Source organism: Anser cygnoides, chromosome 3 (assembly GCF_040182565.1).
Source record: "Anser cygnoides isolate HZ-2024a breed goose chromosome 3, Taihu_goose_T2T_genome, whole genome shotgun sequence".
Classification (NCBI taxonomy): Eukaryota; Metazoa; Chordata; class Aves; order Anseriformes; family Anatidae; genus Anser; species Anser cygnoides.
The window spans coordinates 36179864-36187749 of NC_089875.1; the positions used below are offsets into that span (position 1 = coordinate 36179864).

At 34.4% G+C, this 7886-nt stretch overlaps 2 long non-coding RNA genes across 6 annotated transcripts in view; one reads left to right on the top strand and one right to left on the bottom strand.

Moving 5' to 3' along the window:
• LOC136790381 (uncharacterized) overlaps window positions 1-7886 on the bottom strand; it is a 36923-nt gene that overhangs the window by 6069 nt on the left and 22968 nt on the right. Inside the window, exon 3 of one of the 4 annotated variants that reach the window (XR_010830237.1) lies at window positions 963-1028. The exons of 2 other annotated variants lie outside the window; for them this stretch is intronic. This is a non-coding gene — a long non-coding RNA (uncharacterized lncRNA). Of the gene's footprint in view, window positions 1-962; window positions 1029-4818; window positions 5107-7886 lie in introns of those variants that run through there. One more of the 4 variants, XR_010830238.1, reaches the window with a different exon arrangement.
• The window catches only part of LOC136790380 (uncharacterized), an 18785-nt gene continuing 10905 nt past the window's right edge, over window positions 7-7886 (top strand). The window contains exons 1-3 of one of the 2 annotated variants that reach the window (XR_010830233.1): window positions 7-347; window positions 1916-2075; window positions 3719-3834. This is a non-coding gene — a long non-coding RNA (uncharacterized lncRNA). Of the gene's footprint in view, window positions 2076-3718; window positions 3835-7886 lie in introns of both variants that reach the window. The other variant, XR_010830232.1, reaches the window with a different exon arrangement.

A 7886-nucleotide genomic window follows, 5' to 3' on the forward strand; every position in this document is an offset into this window, starting at 1 on the left:
TCATCATTTGTACATCCTCAGTGGAGTTTGTTGAAAGCTTACTGATAAAAGTCTCAAAACTTCACATTTGTACTTTCTGACTAAGATCTTCGAGTGACTGGCATTAATTTCGTGTGCACAAAATGTTGTGCAACCTTTGTTAGACTATTTTTTTTCCCCCTAATTTATGGCATATTCCTCTCCCTGCCTTTTAGGGTGTGAGGTGGAGGATGGATGAAGCACAAGAGCCAGAAAGAAAGAAATGTTCTCTTTTATTTTCCTGTACCAAAGTGGGATCTGAAAAAGCTTTACTTTGCCAGGAACTTTTATGCACTGTAGAACAAGACTGTTATAGTCCATATGTTCAAGTAAGTCAAATCAGAGATGTTTTCATTGTGGCATTTTATCATTTGGCTACTTCAGTATTTTCTAAGACCATTTTGATTTTTATGTGTTTTATGATCTAATACTTCAGTTAATAGAACATAATTTACCTGTGACTAATACATTATTTGATAAATTAACTGCTGTTTAGTAAAGCATGTTCACTAAGCAGAGCTCGTGATGCTCTTGGGAAGAATCCTTCTGTATCTTGTTGGCTACTCAAGAAGATATTTTTTCAAAAACTCTAAGTATGTCAGCATTTTTCTTGCAAATCTTTTGCTGGATATAAAATGTAATATGTACAATGTTATATGCTGAATATGATGGTTTGTTGTTCATCTAGTGGTGTGTATCATCTTATGAAATTAATCCCATATTTTTGTGAATGTTTATCCATTCTGTTGCAGACTATCCTCTCAAATCTATTTGTTGTATGTTGTTTCCACAACATGAATGTATAAACAGTTTGAAATCAATCCTGCGTGCTCTGTCATGTAGGTGGTATCCAAAAATCTCTTCCAAATTTGGCTATATGTTTTATAGCACCTGTTTCATGAGTTCTTAGCACCTGCTCTCCTCATGGGAGTATTAACACTTACTTCAACAGAGATAACATCCGGTCTCTTGTTTGTTGATATCCTCGTACAATATCATCAGCTACAATGCTAGAAGAAACAAACAGTATGCACTTCCTTCACCAGAATAAATGAACAGGATATACTAGCCCACAGGTCTTTCTTTTCTTAACGATGTAGCTATTTCTGCTGGACTTAAGAGTTATCTACTACAGGTAAAGTAAGGACAATGTAAAACTTGCACTTGTCTCTGTGTTCTGGTGAAAACAACATGAAACAGAGAAAGGGTTTACAAAGCATTGATTTCATAGATGCTTTATGCAATTCTCAGCCTTGCTTTTTGTACCACAGCATGGCACAGATTTGGGAAAGGGCAGCGGATAGACAGCAAATTTGTACACAGTCTGTCTACTTCTGGCACTCCACTGCAGAGTGCTTCATTAGCTATTAGTTGGTCAGGCTGTGCGTGATCCATTCTTATGCCCTGACAGTATACCAAGTCACAGCATTTGACACTTAAGCAATTAACTGTGTTAATGGAGAATTGCAACACTTACCAGGGCACAGGCCTCCACATATGAATGTTTGTGCTTTGCCACTGTGACCATTTATGTGATTAGAATAGTATTATGTGGAAATTAGCAGTTGGATGTCTCTCTTCTGCATATAAAATGATTACAGTGTGGTGAGGGCTACAAATTGTGCCTTCTAATTTTCTGCAGTATTTCGCAATTCATGTATATCATGTCCCTAGGCAGACCCTGATTTAGGAGATCTTTGAGGTTTAAGTTTTCAGATTCTTCTCATTTTTTGGAGAAGAGTACAGTTTTTTAGCATAAATGAGAAACAGGGACAGAAAGTTGAAACTGCTGGTACATATTGGATAATCATTAAACAGATTGTCAGGCATTGCTATTTAAAAGCAAATGTGCACTAACCATTATTAGTGATCCTGCAATCGTTTTCTACCATTTCAGTTAAAAATGAAGATAAACAATGCAGCATTTTTATCAAACGTTTCAAAGCGCTTTACAGAAGAGGTCAAAATAATAAGCCCTTTTGATTAATCAAGAAACGGAGGAAGAGCAAGAAACTGAGGAAGAGAAAGAAAACCCATGATTTTCGCAGTATTCCCAGGTAGGTAACACAGGCAGTACATGCAGCTGCTGTGGGGCAAGAAGGGACAAGGAAGAGGCAGGTACCTATGATCTTTACAGCCCAGTGCAACATTAAAAATTGGATAGCGTGTCCTTAGGCTGTGGAGGAAAGAAGCAGCATGTGCAGTACCTCTTTCCCCCTCCCCATCTCAGGATGGAAACCAGGAAAAAATGCTCTGTACTTGCATTTTAAAGGTATAGTCTAGTCTTGTGTGGCCTGACTTTGTTGAAGGTTACACTAGCTTTTCCAAAAAAGTCAGTTTACTTCCTTTTTTTCTTTTACTCCCACCTCTAAAAAATAAAAAAAAAAAAAAAAATAAATCCAAATTCTTAATGTTGCATGTACAAACACTATTTACCGTTAACATACCTGTATGCTTGAACTTGTAGTAATGTTAATTTCAAGTGAGTGGCAGATGACTGCATTAGTTCTGCAGAGCAATTAAAAGGGAAGGCCCCTGTTTTGCTGAATAGCACATTCTGATTTTTATTCAGATAACACAGACTGGATTTATATTGTTGTATTAGAAATAAGACATACAGTTTTGGCTAGAGTTTTTACGGGCCTTTCCATCCAATCCAAAGAGCCACTGATTTGGTATAAGCGTTCATTATGAAAAAAAAAAGGAATAAATCTGAAGTTGGATGACCAGATAATTGGGAGCTATTCCATTCATTTTTTATTTTAAAGGCATTAAGGTAAAGATAGTACCATACGTATCTTTAACTGTATTCCTGGTAAATATCTGAATTTCACTGGCACGAATTGACTGTACTCGATATATACTATTCTGTTCTAAGTTCTCATTACCTTAGCTACTGAACTTTAGCTCTGATTCAGAAACAAACAAACAAACAAACAACAACAACAAAAAAATGTGTGCAAAGGCAACTGTTTTCAAGTCTTTGTCCGACAAAGCTGAAGAGAAGTTTTGTCAGAGTAAGAAATTCAGGATTTGACCCTCCGAGTAGATTTTATTTTCAAAGCAGGTTCCCAGAAGCCACACAGAAAAATGAAACAAAGCTAAAATTGGGACAAGGTCAACTGGATATAGAAGTGACTGTAACAAACCTAAAATAGTTCTGTTATTTTTGCTTCAACTAAAGTTCACAGATTTTTTATTAAGAATCTAACCCAGATATTTAGACAGCAATCAGACAGAACAACTTTTTAATGGTTGCCCAGCGGGAAGGTTATATTCATAAAATAGTGTTAACTTCATACTTGGATGCTGACAAATTACAGTTATTGCTTTAAATATTCAAAGACAGCAGTATCCCTATACAAAAAGTATAGCATATTATAGAAAATTGGAGAAATCTTTTGCGCATATTTTGTAATTATTCGTTGCTTGAATAAAAATATATGTTATACACATGTCTAAACACAGAGAAACACATGCATTTTATCAGGATAAGGCACAATTCTTTTCCGCTTAAAGGGCTTTAAAACCAGTGTGCGTAGGAGAAGGATCAGGTCTTATTTAAACATGCTAGAAATGCAGACTGCATATTTTCCAAACAGAAATGCATGATTACAAATCAATGGATACATCTTAATTGAAAATGGCAGTCTTTTTACTTTAGACACTCTTTTTCTAAAGCAAAGTTCTTGTATCACAGATGGAGCATATAGTTGCATACTCAAGGTCTCCTCATATGGGATCTGCCACTACCACCACCACCCCTCTCCAAAAAACAAACAGAAAACCTCTCAGAAACATTAGGAGTCAGATAACGTAAGTCACAGAAGTACTCAACTTAGAATTCCCTCTGTTGCTAAGAATATTTATGTTGTTATTATAAAGAATGATTTTGTGTTGCTAAGAATTTCTATTACTGTTAGAGGTTTCTCTGAAAAGGTGTCTGCGATTCAGAATTCCTTTCATGTCAATTCATTTCATTAATTTGGATCTATTCTAGATTTTCCTGCTGGTGTGAATATTCAAAGAATATTCTGTCATTCTGACTCATTTTTTTGCGATGCTTTTTTAGTCATTTCATTGGTTCAACACGCAGATATTATTCTCCTTTATATACATTTACGTAAATATTAAGCAAGTATATAAAATACAAATATAAGATATTGAAAAGATAGGACTCTCTATGCTTATAATGAAGGCTGTTGTCCACTATTCTGAAAGATGACACATGAGAATTCGTATAACATGGAAAATACAGAGGTTTTAAATAGCAATACAGCTAAAATGCGAAACTCAGCCAAGGGCAGCAATACCCCTTCTAAACTGCTTTTAATCGTCACAAACTACTAAATCCTTTAGCAACAGAATGAAGTCTAACTGGCAGCTGAGGAAAAGTGCACCTGATTTTTAGAGATAAACACGTATTACTCTCAGTGTCATAAAAAGGTATGCTAGACCTAACCTTCAGCCTGGATAAAGAACGTCATGGTACAAAGGGAAATAGTTTCGTTCTTTGTCATTAGCAGGCTGGCTAAGCTAGGAACTAGCTCTAAGACTTCCTTAAAAATAGCAGTAAAAAAAAAAAAAAAAAGTAATTTACTAGCATTCTAATCACAAAAATGCCACAGTAATATGCATATTTTGTGAACAGTCTTAACACCTTCTAAAAGACAGGTCATACAAAGAGAAAGAGTAGCCTCAGTGGGACTACTCTCATAGTTAAAATCATGGACCTGTAAAATATGTTAACAAATTATGGTCTTTATCATATAATTAGTGAGAGTTCTTGATCCTCCTTACTTAATATCCCAGTAATGTCCAGAGGTGCGGAAGAAGAGATGGGCTATTTTCTCCATTTTACAGAGGGTAAACTTGGGTGCAAGAAGACTGAGAGTCCTGTTGAAGGCCAGGTGGGGAATCCTTGGAAAAGCCCCGAATGCTTAAGTTCCATCTGAGTGCTTTAACCTCACATATGTAATTTTTATCAGGCTTTTAGTTTCACTGGAAAAGCTATTGAAATGCTAATTCAAAATAATGTCAGCTGACTGAAGGATAATCTTGAGAGAAGATGATTTTACTGCTTTCCACCTTAAAAGAGCATGGGTATATTAAACAATTAGAACTGTTAACAAAGGTAAGCTAAAAGCTAAACATAATAAGAACTGTTTTCAGCATTTCAAAAGAACTAAATACATCAGCAGCTTCAAAATCCTTTTGAACAAATGCACCCAGAAACAACTAACTAGCAAACAAAGCTATTATGAAGATGACAGTGTGGTCAGTGAACTTTCAGCGTGTCAACTCTGTAAAATGTAGGCCTCTAGAAAGATTTCTCACATTTCATCAAGTAGAAAAGTGGTAGGTTTAACAACAGATACTGAGGACAGGGTATGATGATCTGTTGCTTTTTACAAGGTTTGATAGATGAGAATTGCCTTAAAAAAAGAAGTATATTCCTTATGTATTGTTGAAAGAATTTGGTTTTCCTTAAATGTTAAAGGATCAAGACCAATAAAATGATCAGAATCTGACACCAATGAGATAATCCTATCACATTACTTTACATTCAGCTGAACTTCTATTCTGCTTATGCAATCTAGAAACAGCTTAAAAGCCTTCCATATCATGGAACAGTTATTCTATATGCTATCATATATCACAACTTACAGGTAATGAAGCTGATTTTATTGGACAGATAGATTAGCCTAGTCTAATAGTGCTGCTCAAGTATTACATGAAAATGACCATGTCCTTTGAAAAATAAAAGAAATAAAAGTCCTTTTTTTTTTTTTTTTTGGGGGGGGGTACTGGTTGGATGTAACTATGCACAAGAAGGTTTATAGTGGAAAAACTACTTCAACCTCAGTAACATGAAAAGTTATAAAAAACAGGTAGGTAAAGATGTCTCATAATCTTTGGCGAATTTCAGAGCAGAATTAATGTAGCTTCAGTGAACATACTGTGGGGCTGATCCTTTCTCACAGCTTTCAGAAGGACTATTATTTCTTCAATAAGAAGTCTTCACTGTTTATGTAGGACTGTACAATGCTGGATCAGAATTTCAGTTGTTAAAAAGTATAAAGAATCAAGGTGGTCTTTCGAAGATGATAAACACTGCTGTGTCTAAAAAAAAATACTATAAATTGCACTAAAAAAGTTGGTTTTCTAGGCTTGGATTCATGAAAGTGATTAAGCACATGCTTAAAGTTTACTTTCCTGAACAAGAGGCCTTTAAGAATTAATATGGGCCTCTGGAGATGGGATACAGGATATTCTGAAGGATGTTAGACACCCAAATAAAACAGGGCAGAAGCTATGAACAGATCTCCAACATTCTCTTTTGTAACGCCAGACCCACGAACAGAGTTACAACAGCAAAGGCTAAGCAAGAGCTGCAGCTAGGCTGGGTTTCAGCTCATGACAAGTAAGACCTTGTATTTTTGTTTTTCATTTTTCACTGGTTGTGAATCTGCACAGGATTTCGGTTTTGTTTGGATTGTTTCAGCACTTCAATTTTATAGTATCTTTCTTCATAATTGCGTACTTAAATAAGAGTTACACATTCTATTCATTTGATTTCTGGACATATTTATTTATTTATTTATTTATTTATTTATTTATTTATTGATGTATTCCTTAAACTGGAAAGATATTGTGTACACTTATATCATTAGAACAGATCTGTTCAACATATTCTTTCATTACAAATGGATCTGTGGATCCATTGCAAAATTTTAAAGACAATCACTGCAATAGAAGCTCTTGTTGGCTTTTCTCTCTGTCTCTCATTTTTTTTTTCCTTTTGAGTTCCTACTTCTTTAGAGATCCTTTTTTATGATGTTATGATTCTCTTGAAACCTTTGTAGGGTTGAGATATGTTGATATGAAATAAAAACAAAATACAACGTTGATGTAAAATATGACATACTGGTACAAAATGCAAACTATGGACAACTACTTCAGATTCCAACAGTTACAAAATAGAAATGTAGCAATAAATGAGGAAAAAAAAAAAAGAGAAGAAGGAAAAATAATTAAGATTAGAGAGCAAATAAGCTGATAAAATAGGTTTAAAAAAGACAATCCTTCTTCTCACTGGCATATATAGATCTAACTTAAATAAGCTCAGCAGTCACTTTACTGGACATAAACATTTAATTCACCATGACAAACACAACTGGGTTTTCTGCTTGAGAGTTATCTAGAACAGATATGAAGTCCTTCTAAATTATGCACTATGGGGATGTATTCAACACACTTTTAAATTCACTTAAGGGTCACAAATAATTTGGACAAATACCATTATTAGATATTTAAACTATGAGCTGATTCGCTTACTTGAGCGAGCATGATAAATCACAAATATTCATGTTACTTGATTAGATGAGCATGCAAGCAGTTTTTAATATCTGATATCTAAAATCAATGTTCTAAAAGTCTAGTTCTATGATCTCAAGCCTGCATTTTTTAAAATCAGCAAACAATAATGTTACTAAATTTCAATTGCCAAATATGCACAGAAAATATGTACTGATATGCTAGGTCTTTTTATTTATTTATTTGTTTATTTATTTATTTATTTATTTTACCATGCTGATGGAGTATTTGTGGACTATTTCCACAATATCCTGCCAAGCTTTCAGTCATTACATAATGTATATTTTTGCATGATCACTGTATTAGGCTCAAGCTCAAAGTTATTTATGAGGAAAAACAACAACAAGGAAACAAAAAAGAAAATTGGAACACACAACATACAAACAACTCGATGAATTTTGTATGATACTTTGAAAAACAGAAAACAAACTAAATTGTTTAGAGTGATCCTACATTTTCATGAATCTGCAAATACATTAAGGGCAGAGAAA